The sequence below is a fragment of the Rissa tridactyla genome, chromosome Z, assembly GCF_028500815.1.
Source record: "Rissa tridactyla isolate bRisTri1 chromosome Z, bRisTri1.patW.cur.20221130, whole genome shotgun sequence".
Taxonomy (NCBI): domain Eukaryota; kingdom Metazoa; phylum Chordata; class Aves; order Charadriiformes; family Laridae; genus Rissa; species Rissa tridactyla.
In genome coordinates, this window is record NC_071497.1 from 72703785 (window position 1) to 72718838 (window position 15054).

General features: G+C 41.4%; 1 protein-coding gene across 9 annotated transcripts in view; it reads left to right on the forward strand.

Annotated features, from left to right (window-relative positions):
* The window catches only part of LIFR (LIF receptor subunit alpha), a 90048-nt gene that overhangs the window by 34970 nt on the left and 40024 nt on the right, over positions 1-15054 (forward strand). For 3 of the 9 annotated variants that reach the window (XM_054185318.1, XM_054185320.1, XM_054185321.1), the window contains exon 2: positions 7962-8068. The exons of 5 other annotated variants lie outside the window; for them this stretch is intronic. The gene's annotated coding sequence lies outside the window, so the exon portion shown is untranslated. Of the gene's footprint in view, positions 1-81; positions 8069-15054 lie in introns of those variants that run through there. One more of the 9 variants, XM_054185322.1, reaches the window with a different exon arrangement.

Sequence of the window (15054 nt, forward strand, 5' to 3'; positions counted from 1 at the left end):
GGAGCATCCAGACGCGCTGCGCGCCTCGCCGCACACTGGCCGTACAGGGACACCGGCGCAGTGGCAGCTTGCTGTGTCTGTTTTGAGTGATTGGATTTCTAATGTGTTTAGAGATTGTGTTTAAAAAAGATCTCTGTAAGCCTCTGAGGTAGTTCTGGAAAGAACGTCATTCCCTTGTTAAAATTCAACGCGTGTAAGTAGATTTGAACTAGGCATATTGTGCTGGCATGCAGTGTGTTGATTCAGTAGGAATTGGTGATATACGTGGTTTGTTTGTTTTTTAATTGTAATCAGTGGTGGATGCCTGGAAACTTTGCTGTAAACAGGAGTAAAGCGAACGGGATAGATATTGTAATCACCCAGTGCCAGGGAGACTTAGGCTGTGAGCTGCTGTGTAGGAATTGTCACTTTGATTCTTGCCCACAGACTTTCGCACTTAAAATTTCCATTGCAAAAATAGTGAAATGTTCATATTCCATAAAGAAGCTGGCCATGTCCTGTCAAATTCCTTTCAGGGAAGCATGGACATTGGGTAGCTTTCTGCTGTATTTGAAACCCAGCTTGTTACCTAAGGGAATGTGACATGCCTTTGACATCTCACCTGGAAGTCCATTCTGCCTTTTTTCCTTACTGTAAAAGAATTCTTTAAATTCTTCTTAAACCCTTAGTTCAACTCCACAGCATGAATCCAGACTGTTAATCAGACTTAGCAGCTTTAGTAGCTGAGGGGAAGATTAAAAAGTCCATGTCATGCCATGTTCCCTCTCAAATCAGCGTGTGGCAATGCCAGCTGAGACAGCATGTTGTTTAATATAAATCCATCAGTGCACATGTACTTTATATATAAAGCTTTGCATATTCTGTAGGGAAGAATGCATGAATAACTTGATCTGCAAAAAGTCTGTGCTTGTCCTTGACTTCTCAACCATTGTATGCGGTATCGTTTTGGTGATAAAGATAAGCTTTGATTTCTGTACATTTTTGGTGATAAAGGTAACCATGTGCATAGAAGCCTCCTGGATTTGGCCCCAGTATGAATCAAGATCAAAACAAAAACTATGTTTGATGAGGGGAAGGATGAGGATGTGGAAGAGACAGAAGCAAATGCCGGGAGTGGATCCACGGAAGGAGTAGTGCCACATCTGCAGTTGGCTGGTATTGCTCGGCATGAGTTGGATAGGGCTCTGCAGATTATTTCTGAGAGGTCTGCTGAGGGTACTAAGGAAAAACAGTCTAGTGTCAGTAGGCTGCAGGGCTATGTATCTACATTGGGAAATGTTGCAGAAGTCCACAAATGGAAAGCTTAAAAATCACTAACTTGGAGATGGTTTGGAGTATAGCTTTTAGGCAGCCCGGTTGTTTGATTTTGCTTTCCGTTTACTAAGTCTTCTCATCCTTTCATCTTATCAGTGTTTCACCTATTCAAACTTTTATCAGCACTATTCAATGATAACAGTTTCCATTGTGCACTCTCCAAACATATTGCTTCAGTCACTTAAAGAAACCAGTGTCAAGCACTATCTATGTGTTAGATTGTGCAAAATCCCTTTACAGGCGAGCTGAGGAAAGGGAGAGACTTAACCTTTGGGTGAGGGCATGCTCACAGACTTGCCGAAGGCAAGTCAGGAATACGTGGGAACAGCCACATGGGTGGAGATGCTCTCCAAGAAAGAGAGAGAAACTGATTTTCATAGGTGGCAAAGTTGCTGCTGCTACTTTAGCAGGGAATTCATGGGGCTTTAATTTTCAAGTGCTTGATGAGTTACGGTCTATGGCGAAAAGGTCACTTCTGTTTCAACGTTGTGCAGCTCAGGGCTTTAGTAAGTGTTCAAAAAAAGTCTGAATTTATTAATATCCATAGGTAATGCTGAACAGAGCCTGTAAAACTATTAGAAACAACTCTCTTAGAGAATGAATTTTAGACTGTTTAATCCAGTGGATGACTGACAGTGGGTTTTGTGCCTTCTGAGAAGACGTGTTTAAACTCGGTATGTTAGTAAGAATTCCACCTGAAAGATGAAACAGCACCTCAATCAGAAAGTGTCTGTCAGTCTTTAAACACTCTAGATATTTATAAATACTGACTCTATCTTGCAGAGTGCTCAGGAGTGCATCACAAGGCTGATGCAGACAGATTATGTTTTACTGCTAATGACCCAATAGATGATGTGAACAGGTAAATGAGGTTCTTTTCCACTTATACCGTGTGCCTAGTGCTCAGAGGAATGCAGAGGATATTAAACTTAGCAGATCCTGTTGTGTTGATATGTTTGTTGAGTGAAAACAAAAATGAACTGATAGAGTTTTAAATGACAGCTTATGTTTTATTTGAGCTGTTGAAAGGCAGCTTTTGGATAAACGAAAGGAAAACAGAAAAAAGAAATCAGCAAACTTCTTATAGTTTTGCTCCATTTTCAATAATACATATTGATCTAGGACACAGTTATAATAGAAACACTGGGATCTTAGATTCAGACTGATGTTGAAATACAGAGATGATTCAAGTGAAGGGTTGTTGATTAGCAGTCGAAGAAAAGGTCTAATGCGAGTCTTAGAATCATAGAATCATGGAACTGCCTAGTTTGGAAGGGATCTTTCAGATCATCTAGTCCAACCATCAACCAAATCATCTAGTCCAACCATCAACCCCGTCCATGAGGGAGGTTTAAAGATATATAGGTGGAAGGACTGAGAGCTCAAATGAGATACTGGTGGCTCTTTGAGAGGGGACGTGTTGCTCTGAGTTAGTCATTGATTTGCATGCAGGGAGACTGTAAAAATGAAAATCATTTTTACTCCTGTTACCATAACTAGCTAGAATTAGTTGTAATGATTCGTGTTTTGGTCCATCTTTTCCCCTGAGATTTAGTTATGACCTTTTTGACTGTTAGGCATCAAATTTCTGTCTAAAAATAAGAAAAATAAATTACTCCTAGATAAGGCTTGAGAGGTGATTGTGCTCTAGCCCCAAAGATGGTTGATATATTTCATTCCATAAGCAGTTTAATATAAACAGTTTAATATATAAGATATAAATAATCCTTGGGAGCAGGACCTGGAGCTCATGATCCCTCGGTTCCAGCGAGTGCCCTCTCACAAGGACACGGAATCCTGCTCCGAGTCAGTGGTTACTTAAGTTGCAGAGAGAAATGCTATCTAGAGAAAGGCTGGAAAAGTCTCCATCCTGACTTGTCTGTCACTTCGAGTAGTCTCTGGGGTGGTGAAAGTGTTCCCCACACCCCAGTGAGTACGGCAGTGGCTGGGCTGCCTTAGAAAAGGGAGTACCACTGCTGCTCTCTTTTTCTGGCTCTGCCTTTAGACAAAAGCGATGGCTTCTGCTTTTTCTGGGGAACGTGATTCTGTGGTTCTGCACACATTTTATCAGCAGACACAGGCAGGGAATAAAGTGGATCTTTGTGAATCTTCAGTGTCTGAGCATCAGGCAAGTGTTGCGGCCCTGTCAAAGATGAGACACTGCATCTGTGCATGCTGATGCCTACAGAATTTATCATCACCTCTCTCATTTTTCTTCCCCCCCCCCCCCCCCACTAATACTTAGCTGCAGCCAAATGGGGTTTTGGAACATGTTTCATTTAGGTTTAAGCAGCAAAAGTTCAGGTGCTTAAATGCCTCCAGGGATCATCTTCCAGAATCTTGTGGATCTCTTCCAGAGTCATTAGCAGGGCAAAGATGGGAGCCATATAAATTCCTAGATGGCCAGAGCTGTTTTCTTACCTGCCTGTGGGGGATCGAGGGACAGCTAGAATACCGATCACCAGCAAATGCAGAGGTTCCCATGGTCATTGCCTGCCTTATTGACTTAGAAACCGGCAGATGGTGATTAGAGTGAATGGTATCTTGAGGTTCTGATCTGACACCAGGGAGTGTTTTTCATGTGCACCATCAGTTTTTTGGTGGTCACTGCTGTCCTCCTTCCCCTGGAAAATTTGCAATCCCTAAATTTGCAGGCTGTGGGAGCCCTCCCGCTGTGCGTCTATATGGTCCTTGCACTTCCTCCAAGCGCCAGAAACTCTCAGTGGGGGCTTTTGCCACTTTGCTGCTGTCTGCCTTTCCCTGCTGCCGCCTCTTGGAATCACTCCTAGTAGCAGGTTTCGCTGCAAGCAGAAAGTGCTTAAACTAAAAATAACTCCTAACCCGTCGGTATGAATGTTGGTCAGTGTGTAAGGTTCTGAAGGGCATGTCCCCCCTCCTTGCCATGCGCGGTCTGGAGCTGGCACTGGAGTGAGGTCAAAGACTGTTGCTACAACAGAAGCAGCTTTCCCTTATCCCACAGGCAGAGAACTGCTGAGTTGTCAGCTGTTGAGTCCAAATTATGCCTTTTACCTCAGGGAGCACAAGTTATAAAAGCACGTGTCATGGAAACAAGGACGGCACTGTAGCAATTCCCTGCTCCAGAATTCTGCCTCACTTCCTACCCTGCCAAAAATCAGACCCGCAGCACAGGGGATGGGCAGCCTGCGTTGCCAGCTTGGTGTTCGGGGAGCACCTGGGAGCAGGAGAGCTTCCGCCTCTCCTGGGCCATGTTTTGTCAGGGAGCAGTCTCCTTCCTCGCCTGTAAACCCAGCATTTTAGGGGCAGCTTCCTGCAAAACAAAAAAGCGCAGCCTTTCAGCCCGCCTTAGCCTTCCGAAATTTCCTGAAGTCTTAAGTAGATAAAGTAGTGCTTTCTTTGGGTTGCTTTTATGCTGCAGCTTTTTCTTCACCATCCAAATATTTTCACTGATAGAGTAATATTGGCTAGGGAATTACTGCGGGGTTTAATTTTTTTTTTGGTATGCTTCTATATTGATGAGCAACATTATACCAGCGTTCCCTGCCAATATATCTTGCTGCATTTTGATCACAGTCAAAATAGAGGTATATATTTGTGCTTGTTGTGTACCTATAGCTGCACTCATAATAGCTTCTTAGTATTGACTGAACGTAGATAGCTTCATATCAAGGTAACATGGTAGTTCGTAGTGCATAATTATGAAACTTAAATAAAGCAATGTATGTGTACCATTTCTTTGGATGATAAACACTGAAAAGTATGCTGGAATGCTTCTTATGCTTGCATAATTTTGTCATTATTGCACAAGTTGCTTAAAGGTATAATAAAACTACAAGTAACAGGGGTGGTTGAAGGTGGTTTACACTGTCAGTCTGGCTCAGAAATGGTCCATGTTTTACTTCTGGGCCTCAGCCATCCATCTAAACTAGTTTTACTCTCCAAATAAATCAGTTACTTCCTACTCTAAGAGGAAATGCAGGCTCAGTTGACTACGTAACATGGTTAAATGTTTATTCTGGATGGTGTGTATATGGCTTATGGCAAGCTTGAGTAGCATGGTGAGCAGAGCAAGCCAGCTCTATCCCCCCACTTTGTGCCACACATTCCAGCCTAAAGCTTTCAAAACTACTTTCTTTTAATTTCAAGGGCTTTGAATGTAGAAGCACGGAAAAAGCTTGCTTGGAGCCAGATGGTGACCTGGGGCACTTGCTGTAAAGTGGTCGAGTCCAGACTTGGGCATGGTGGTCTCAAACAGTGCGAAGGCGAGCCTGTCTTATTATAGAATCGTAGAATCGTCAAGGTTGGAAGGGACCTTCCAGATCATCGAGTCCAGCCATTAACCTGACACTGTGTCTTGCAGCATTTAGGCCGAGGGTGAAGATAACTCCCCTTTGCAGTCCACTGGGTGGTTTGAGCATCTCTGATATTCGTGCTTTCTGTAACTTTACAAGCTGCATTTTGAATTACTCGCATGTTTGAGAGTTGCACATCCCATCCCACATACCTTGGAGAGGGAGATTTGGACAAGTGGGAGTTGAGGCATGGCTCTGCTCAGCATAGGTCGGGCCTGGGGAGGCAGCTGCCCTTTGGGGCTGTCTGGTGGTATCTGTCTTAGCCTGGCAGCCCCTCTCCCTTCCAAACAGGACTTAATGTGGTCACCCAGAAGCTCTTGTGCCAAGGCAGCCATGCTGCTCATCGTGTGATCTGTACAAACGTGTAACCCTGTTTGTATGGCTGACCATGGATTTGCCCTTCTTGAATTAGGTGATCTAATGGCCTCTCTTAACTATAAAATCAGTGGGGACAGAGCTTCAGAATATCTTTCTCAAATAATTGTTCTTAATATTACTGCAGGGCAAAAATGCTGCTTAAATCAAATGAACTTCAGAAGAAAATTATAGTGGCCAGTATCATAGGTAGGGCGTCTGCAGACTCTGAAGCCCAAAGGTGAAAGTAAGCTATAAGTATTCCAACTACAACTAATTTTCACAATATTTCATGTTTTGGATCAAGTTCCACACTTGCGGCAAAAGACATGTTTGACCCCCAAGCTTTTACAGCTACTCTGGAGCTAAAAGCGGCAAAAGAGATGTTTGACCTCTGAGGTTTTACAGCTACTCTAGAGCTAAAACCAAGGAGATAAGCTTTTAATGTTTAATAACAGACAGAGAGAGAGAGGAGAAGAGGGAGAAAAAGCAAAACAAAAAGTGATTTATTTGTATTGTAGACTTCAGTATTGTCTTATGTGCAACAAGTGCTTTGTGTCTAAGGTGGACATAAACATCAAACTCCTTTACTTCTTCTAGGGTTTCTTATGGTTCTGAGGATAATAATATCTGTTCCCTAGAGTCTACGTGTTCCTCTTCCTTTTCCCCTCCTTCCCCCTGCTCCATACTCCTCCAAGGGTCATGGCTATGAGAAGTCTTTGGTGTACAGGTCTCCAGGCACGTAACTCATAATTCATCTGCTAGAACAGTATCGTCACAATTCCCAATATAGAATAGCCTTCTCCTCCAAATGAAATGCGATTTGCCTGTTTCTTTTCCAAAATGCTAGGAGGTTTTCGAAAGAAGATATTTTTGACCAAATGTTGCCTCATGTTTCAAATGGCAGGATCGGTCTGGATGTAAATCCAGCAACCTGTCGTGTGATCCTCGTTTTAAATCTTACCTCAAAATCTGTAGTTTGCCCCCTGTATATTGTCTTCCTTCACCATTAAAACACTAATTTATGTGAGATCTGTGGAAGATTTATGCTAATCTAGTCTGACGCTGGTGCAATATGAACCAAAGACTTTAATCTGGGAAGATTTGTGTTGAGCCCATATTTAGAATTTTTTTAGGAATGCATCCAATCTTATTTTTTATTTCAATCAGTTCACCCCATCCATGAAGAGCTTTGCTAATACTTAATTAGCTCTACTTTTCACAATGGGCACTTTTCAGTGGAGGTCTGCTACATTGCATTGACTCTTATATCTCAATATATTGTGGGTTATCTTTAAATCCTTTCTCTGTGTAGGTAATTGAGAACTGTGATCAAGTAACCTTGTTGAACTTAATAGTTGCATTGTTTTAGGCTTTGCAACAACAGACGATCTCTCAGACCCAAACTGCTCTAAGTAATCGTTTGATCCTGTGTATAAATCGACTTTGTACTGGATTAAATCATTTCCACTGCTAATGAATGGCTAGTTTTTCTCGTGTGCTGTTGGATTGAGCACCTTTGTAAGGTAGCCTCATCTGTACAGAATAAATTGTGAGGACTTTTATTTTCAGTGACTTTTATGTCCTTATTTGCTTGAGCTGTGGTAACTAATACTTTGAAAATTGAACGTTTTCTGGTCTCGTCCCCATATTTCAACTAACGAGTGGTGCAGCTGATGTTAATATGCAAAGAATGTATCCTTGAAAACGTTAGATTCTTGTCTGTTATCGCGTTGCCCTGCTGTGTGCATGCTTGCTAATCAGCAGGTAACTCGGAGTTGGAGTCTGGGCGGTGATTACTGCCGGCAGAAATGGGAGCGAGCACTCAGCGTTACAATGGCTGACCGTAGAATTAGGTCACTAACAGGCTTTCAGCAAAATAGTGTTAATTTTCCTGTCTGCACACTTAAACACAGTGTAGCATTCTTCCCAACGGGTTATATATGAATCTTTTAACTTCAGGTACCCAACGTGACTGCCCACCTCAGCATTTGGCTGTCCCATACTGAAGGCTAAGGACCGAGCCTGTCACAGGCTCCTGCAGCTGGGCTCCTGCCAACAGTGCAAGTGTAAGTTTATGGATACCTTTATTCATAAGATAGAATTAGTCATATACTTACGTGTTTTGCAAATTCGCGAGCAATATGTGTATATACGTGGTTACTGAGGCTTATTATCTTGTATAAATCAGCATTTAGTCACGAGCAGCACTTTGAAATACCTTCTGGTCAGAGGGCACAGGTGATCTTTGATAGCATTTAGCTGCATGTTTCATGGGATTTGAGAATTAAGATGAATAAGATGCTGCAGTCTAAACCCAAATATTTGATGAAATGATCGCTTTAATAAGAATTTAACACGTATTGGTAATAATTGTCTCCAGTTGATCTCTTCTTTTGAAGTAATATGCATTAATTTTTACCATCTTTAGTGATAGCGGATTGTTGGGTTTTTTTATAAAAATTTCTTATTTGGAAAAAAAGATACTTGTCACTTGCATTCCTAATACATATATGTACCTCTGATCTTTTTAATCTCTCCTACCATAGCTCACAAAGACTTTCTGTATATACTTTCTAAACTCAAATATTTATGTCCCTGAGGCATATGCATTGTCATCTAAATATGTCTTGCAAATATGATCCTTGTATAGGTCCAGTGTGTAGCTCTTTAATATGCAAAATTGCAGAAATGGGAAAAAGCAGATTACTCTCAAAAATGTCTGAGGTGGTGCTATTTTTAGATGCTATGTGGGTTCTAATGACTTGCTCCATGGTGTGATTGGCACAAGCTTTTGTAGAAGAGGATTTCACAAACAGAAGAAAAAGTGAGGTGTTGGTGTTTCATACCATGAAATTTACATTAGAGGTTTTGCTGGTCCCTCGGTTTAGAGAGGTAAGCTTGTAAGAACGTGCTTGGCCTTGTAAGTCATGCACTGTATGGACCTGATTAGATGCATAAAGAGCAGAAATTTTCCTAAGGAATAAAATACTGGAATAGAAACTACAAATAAACTGAAGCAGAACAAGTCATTCATATAAACTACACCAAACAGTTAGTTGTCCAGTTAACTCTCTCTTCTCTGCAGTTGGGTTTCCCCTCGCCCCCGCCTTCTCCCCCCGTGCCTGGGCACCTTGGTCTGCAGCCACCAGAGAGACCATTGAGAATTGTCGCACGTCTCTCGTTCCCACAGTTGGACTTGCTCAGCAGTTTGGAAACAATAGCTGCTTCATTGCTGAGTTGCGAAACAAAAAAGTTAAACATATCAGCAACAATGCATGAAAAATGTGATGAACAGCCTTCCACAGGAAGAGATTTTTCCATGCCACTGTGTAGGTGTACAGGATTGATTGGTGACAGAAGCTAATAAGTAAGAAATCCTTCTTCTTTTGTACATCATCTGCCAGCTCAATACCGAGAGAAGTAAACCGTGAGATTTACTAATAATAGCAGGAAGGAAGAACCCTGTTAAACAGAGATAGCAAAGTTGGAATGATATGTGTGCATAAAATCCAAGGTTGTTTTTCTCTCTCCACAGCACTTTTTTATAGTCACCCTTGAGAAGAGAAAGCAAAAAAAAAAAAAAAAGATATCTTCAGGAGAAGAGTCTTGCTTTTAAGGGAGGGTTGAGGGAGAAGAGGCAGTTCCAAGTTACAGATGATGTAGTGATGGTCACGTGAAAATGATGTGAAGATGTGAGACGAAGTGCAGTTGTGGCTATGAAAATTTCTGTTTTGTATTCTTATTCTAAGTGTGAATCAGGTCAGGAGAGACTTGTGGAACTGACTCACTCTACCTCCTATTAGTAGCAGTCTCAATTTTCTATGAGCTCCTTTCAGTTTTAAATGAGGTGCAGCATCATTAGCCTTACAGACGCTGCTGTCTCAGCACTTGCTGGTGGGTTGTATACAGGGACTCAATTCACTGCTTTTGCTAAGTTCTAAAAGGAATGACAGAAAAGCATTCTTTTACTTTACAGCAATAAAAATGATACATATGGGTCCTAGCCATCTAGTGTATTATTTCAAAATGTTCAGCTCTTCATTGCTTTGTTCCATTTGCTGAGCGTTATTTTAATGGTGCAGTTTGCTCAAGTGTTTTATCCCTCTGCAAAGTACTTTACAGCAGTATTTTCCTTTCTGAGACCCTCTGTGAAACAGCTAAAGAGCTGCTAGTTTATTTACATCAAGCAAAATCAAGAATGTAAGCAAGATGTAAACTTCCCATTTGCGGTATTCTGAATAAATTTGGGATTTTTTTAGTATCTTTTTCAATGTTGTGGACTGAGAGATCTCAATCTATGTTTGAATCAGAACTGAAATCATTTCGCAGAAACTGAAAACAAAATTTGAACTTTTTTATATATTTTGTTCCCCCTAAACTGAATAGGTGGCCTAAATTATTTGAAATATAAACCAGGTGTTAATTTAATTGTACAACAGCTTGTTTTACAACAATGCCTTTGGCATTGCAGTACGTGATTTATTTCAGTTATTGCAATACAGTTAAGGAAGTGCAGCATGTTTGTAGAGCTGGGGATAAGAGGAATACACTAAAACTCAGCTGAGGCTATCTATATTTTGGAGGCGTCAAAGTCTATTAGAGGGATAGAAAGGATAACGTGAATGAATCCATTCATGTTGGGCACTGATTTGCTAGCTGTCCTGCTATGAGAACCGATCCATGAGTGGACTGCAAGTCCATTGCAGGCACCTGGAGACCTCTGTGAGAGGAGCAGAGAGTAGTGAGAGGACAAGGAGTGGTATTAGCTTAGCAAGAGAATGAGAGGGTACTGGTTCCATGAGTACGCATGCGTGTGGGAGAGAGAGAAAGTCGTGGTTTCCAGTAGCGTGTCCGTGTACATGTAGGCACAAGTGCAAGAGTTAATATTTATTCTTTACATCCTGGCAGTGGTGTCTCTTGCGTCTGTGAAAGTTAATTAGGAAAGAGACCAGCTCTGATGCATATCAACTGTAGAAGTCAATATTTGCATTTCTGAGTACTTAAGATTAATTCCTATACTTTGCAGCCTTAAAAGGAGGATATGCATGTATATGCATAAATGAAAAGCTGGAGGGGAGTAAGATATAACTAAAACAGTATGTGGAAGAAATAAACGCCAACTGCTATGTAATTACGCACGGACAGACTTGTTCTAATAATGTCATGCTATATTGTAGACCTTCCTTCTTTGGAGAGGTTGGGAAGAGAATGGCAGCACTTGAGTGCCCACTGGGGAGTGGAGCAGAGAGGAAAGCATTTTCTCACCCCAGTGGAAGGGTAGCCTACACACGACAGCGTGCTGCAGTACATCTTCATGTGTGACACTTCTGGTACTTACTAAGAGTGGAAATACAGCAGCGCATGAGAGCTATTGAAGTCTCAAGAAAGATGAATACAATGGGAATTTCTCAGAAAATATAGATCTATAGTGTCAGGAATTGCCCATTCCCTCGATTACTAAAAAATCAATTTATTTCTCGTAAGTGACTCTCATTCCTTACATTCACTCTAAAAGGATATTGCATAACTGTTGCTCATTATTCTCAATATATTATTTAATGTGAAAGCCGCATTTCAGTGTTTGATCTATTTATATGCTGTTTGTACACATGAAGACAGACTTTCTTTGGATTCAGTTCATTGTACCTTAAAAATAATTTGAATACCACAGGTTTCATTATAAACAATGAAGGATTCCAACCTTCAGGTCATTGCCGGTTTAAAAAAAAACACACTTGGAATTGCTTCAGTAATTATCAGTGTTCTCTTATAAAACTAAATAGGCTTTTCCTGTGATGGAAAGAAGATTAAAGGTCATATAGTTCAAAATAAGTTTTTGGACATTGCCAGAATAAGGAAAATAAACTCTTTCATTAATAAGGTCAACTTCTTTAACGTTTATTAGTTCATAAGGACATGCGAGCTGAAGAGAACTATTAGGGACAGAATTATGTAGATAACATGACTCTTCTGAAGAACCGGAATTTTTTTTCTGCAACCCTCTTTGTGAAGCCTAAGTGACATAGTCTGGCCCTTGAACCTTACATTGAGTAAAGCGTGATTGACAAGGTGGGAAAATGTTATTTTCCTCTGAAGATGTGCTGTCTTGAGAACTACACAGAGACTGACAGTACCCCCAGAAAATGAAATGTGCTTTGGAATATTTGGTTTGTGTTTTATTTCAGTTAAGTATTAGCAAAATGTAGCAAGCACTGGAGAAATGGGTAACCTTCTCCCTGCATTTTCATTTGATTCAAGGTTTGCAGTGCAAAAAACGTGGGCACGTTTGTTTCTGTGCTATGTGACTTTATTAAATATTGAAAAGGCATAGTGGGTGGCCATAGCATTCATGACAAGAGGTGATTTTTGTATACGCAAAGTAATCGGACCTGTATGCCTTTGCTCAGCATACTTGTTCCATGCTGCGTTGCAAAGCACAAGAATTCAAGGAAGTGTGCTGACCATGAGGTCACCAAATTCAAGCATATCAGGAAATGTGTGTAGCTGTATCAGATTTACGCAAATACATTAAGTTGAGTCCTTCAACTTACTGCCGTATTAATTTTCCAGTTGTAGTAAGTATTAAGAAAATTTTTGAATGGGTTAAAATGTGAGTGTGTAAATGACTCGGCGGTGTTTCCTTCTCCTGCAACAGCACAATAGCCTAGGAGATCAAAATTTCTCTTTTGGCCAGTAGTGTCCCTTAACCTTCACCCCTTTGCTTTGTTCTTTGTTCAGATGATTAGGTGTTTTCCATCTGCACCTCTACAGGAGAAGAATCTGTGCTTGTTAATTTGAGCTGACTTCCTAAGGAAGTCGGGCTTATCTGATAATGCTTTGCCTGTCCTCTTACCCCTGCAATAACCTTTGAACAAGCTGCCCAGGTTCAGTTCACTCAGAAGGAGGAGGTGAGGTCTCAGCATACTATGTCCTTATGAGCTTGATGAAACTCTGCAGATGGATGGAGAGACCCAACTGAGGAAATAGCTGCAGCGTGAAGTCAACCTTTACTGGACTGCAATCCAGGCCTCTAGTGTGCCTTCTCTGATGTCTAATAAGGGTTAGGGTGTAATCTATAATAACGTTTGCCTAATATGTAACAACAATAAATCCTGAACAGGCTTCCAGATATCCCAAAACATATTTAGTCTATTTTTGGTAGTATTAGGTTTCACTGTGTTTGTCAGAAGAGTTTGTTTTCTGTTGTTACCATCTGGAGAGCAGTGCTGTGTTGTGAGTAGCGATGGATGTTCTTGTGTTTAACCACGTGCTTGGTGGCTAACTGATACGGGCAAGGACTTCCAAACTGAGGAGTTAGACATCCAGTTTTCTTTTGAAATGTCTTTGTTGTTCTGAAAATCTCACGCTAGGAACATCAAGTGCAACGTCTGGCTTGGGAGCCACTCTTGCATGGTGTACGCTGGGCAATGCGTGGCAAACGGCTCCAGTAGGACTAACAGTTTCCAAATTAGCATACGAATCAATTGAAAACAGGCATAACTCAGTGAGAACAAAAGACAAAGTCTGCAAAATGTATATTTAGCTTGAAAAAACCCAAAAAATGTAATCTAATAAGTTCAGTTCTAATTGTGGTAAAAATAAGCCATCGATTCCTACAGCGTCTCTTTGCTTTGTCCTGCCCTTTCAGTCCATTGCTCTGCCTGACTGCTCTGCCTCTTCAGTATCACTGTGCTGCTTTTTTCTCTCCAGCCCAGCTCTCCCAGCAGGGATATTCTTCCCAGTTTTCTCTATAAGCCACCTGGCTTGCTGTTGTTTGGTGGCGTTTTTTTTGGTTGACGTGAGTAACTCGAAGGATTCTTTCATTGTACTTTCCAAATCCTTCTCACAATTGTATCCATTGCTATGATTAAACTATTTGACATCTGCTTCTTCTGTATATTTTCCTTTCTGAAGGCAAGTCGCCAGGGTCTCAGTTTGTGTGTCTGTATGTGTATTGTGCTGTCCAATGGGCACTAAACGCTGTCGCAAAATCACCCTGGAGTTGTAGTGCTTGTTCGTGGATTTCTTCAGCAAATGACTTCAACCTTTCTGATCCCTGTCCTGTGTGTAGCCTTCATGCGTCACCCTCCCCAGGTCAGGAAATCCCATGCAGAGTTTTCTCTCATCTCCTTGCCAGGTGAGGGTGCTTCTCATGCTAATTGCTACCTGGGAGTATCCACCAGCTCTTCCAGTCTGCAGCTTGATTATTTGTATTTCCATACTGTTTAACAGTCCCGGGATTGGAAGAAGAAAGAACTGGAAATACTGGAAAGCAGGTGCAGTTGCACATTGGCCTTAGACTCTGAGACAGGTGAAATGTTTACTCCAGCTGGGGTGCACCTTTACTGTTGTTGGTAGCACTTCTTTCCAAAACGCGTGCCTTTGTAGATGGTGCTCGTGACCAGGAGCTTTGAAAATGAATTTGTGAAAGTGTCCATCCTTGCATTGAGCTTGCGTGTTTCATCCTGACGTCTCAACTTCACGTTGCAGAGCAGAAGCAGCCTGGGGTGGCTGCGAGGTGGCGGTGGTGGCTTCCCAGCATCTCCGAAGTGATGCTGCTGTTTGGCAGCTGGAGGAAGCAGTGAGGAGGGAATTTTTCTCCTTGTGCTTGACAGGAAAAAAAGACAGCAAAACAAAGTTTGTCTCAGAGGACTGAAAATTGGCCTTGTGCACTCCTGCACATTTACTGTATAATATCTTAACACTGTCTTTGTTTCCTTTTCCGCTCCTGCAGATTAGGAGAGTGCATTTGGTGCAGATAGGCAACTTGTATTATTTTATCAGCTTTCGGAAAGAGAAATAGCAGATTCTTAAATTAATTCCTCAGAACTAGGGAAAGCCAGATTCCCAAATGGGATTCAGCCTTCATTTATAAACGAGTTTTAGTGATTCATGTCCTGCGAATCTTTTATAACGTGGAATGCTGCCATGTTATAAAACAGAGAGGGAAAGTCTGCATTTAGATTACTAAAGAGAGGTTTTTGTCTCAACTTTGGGAATTTTTTAAGGAGGTGGAAGAATGTACTTTAGTGAAAATCAGCCAAACCCTCTC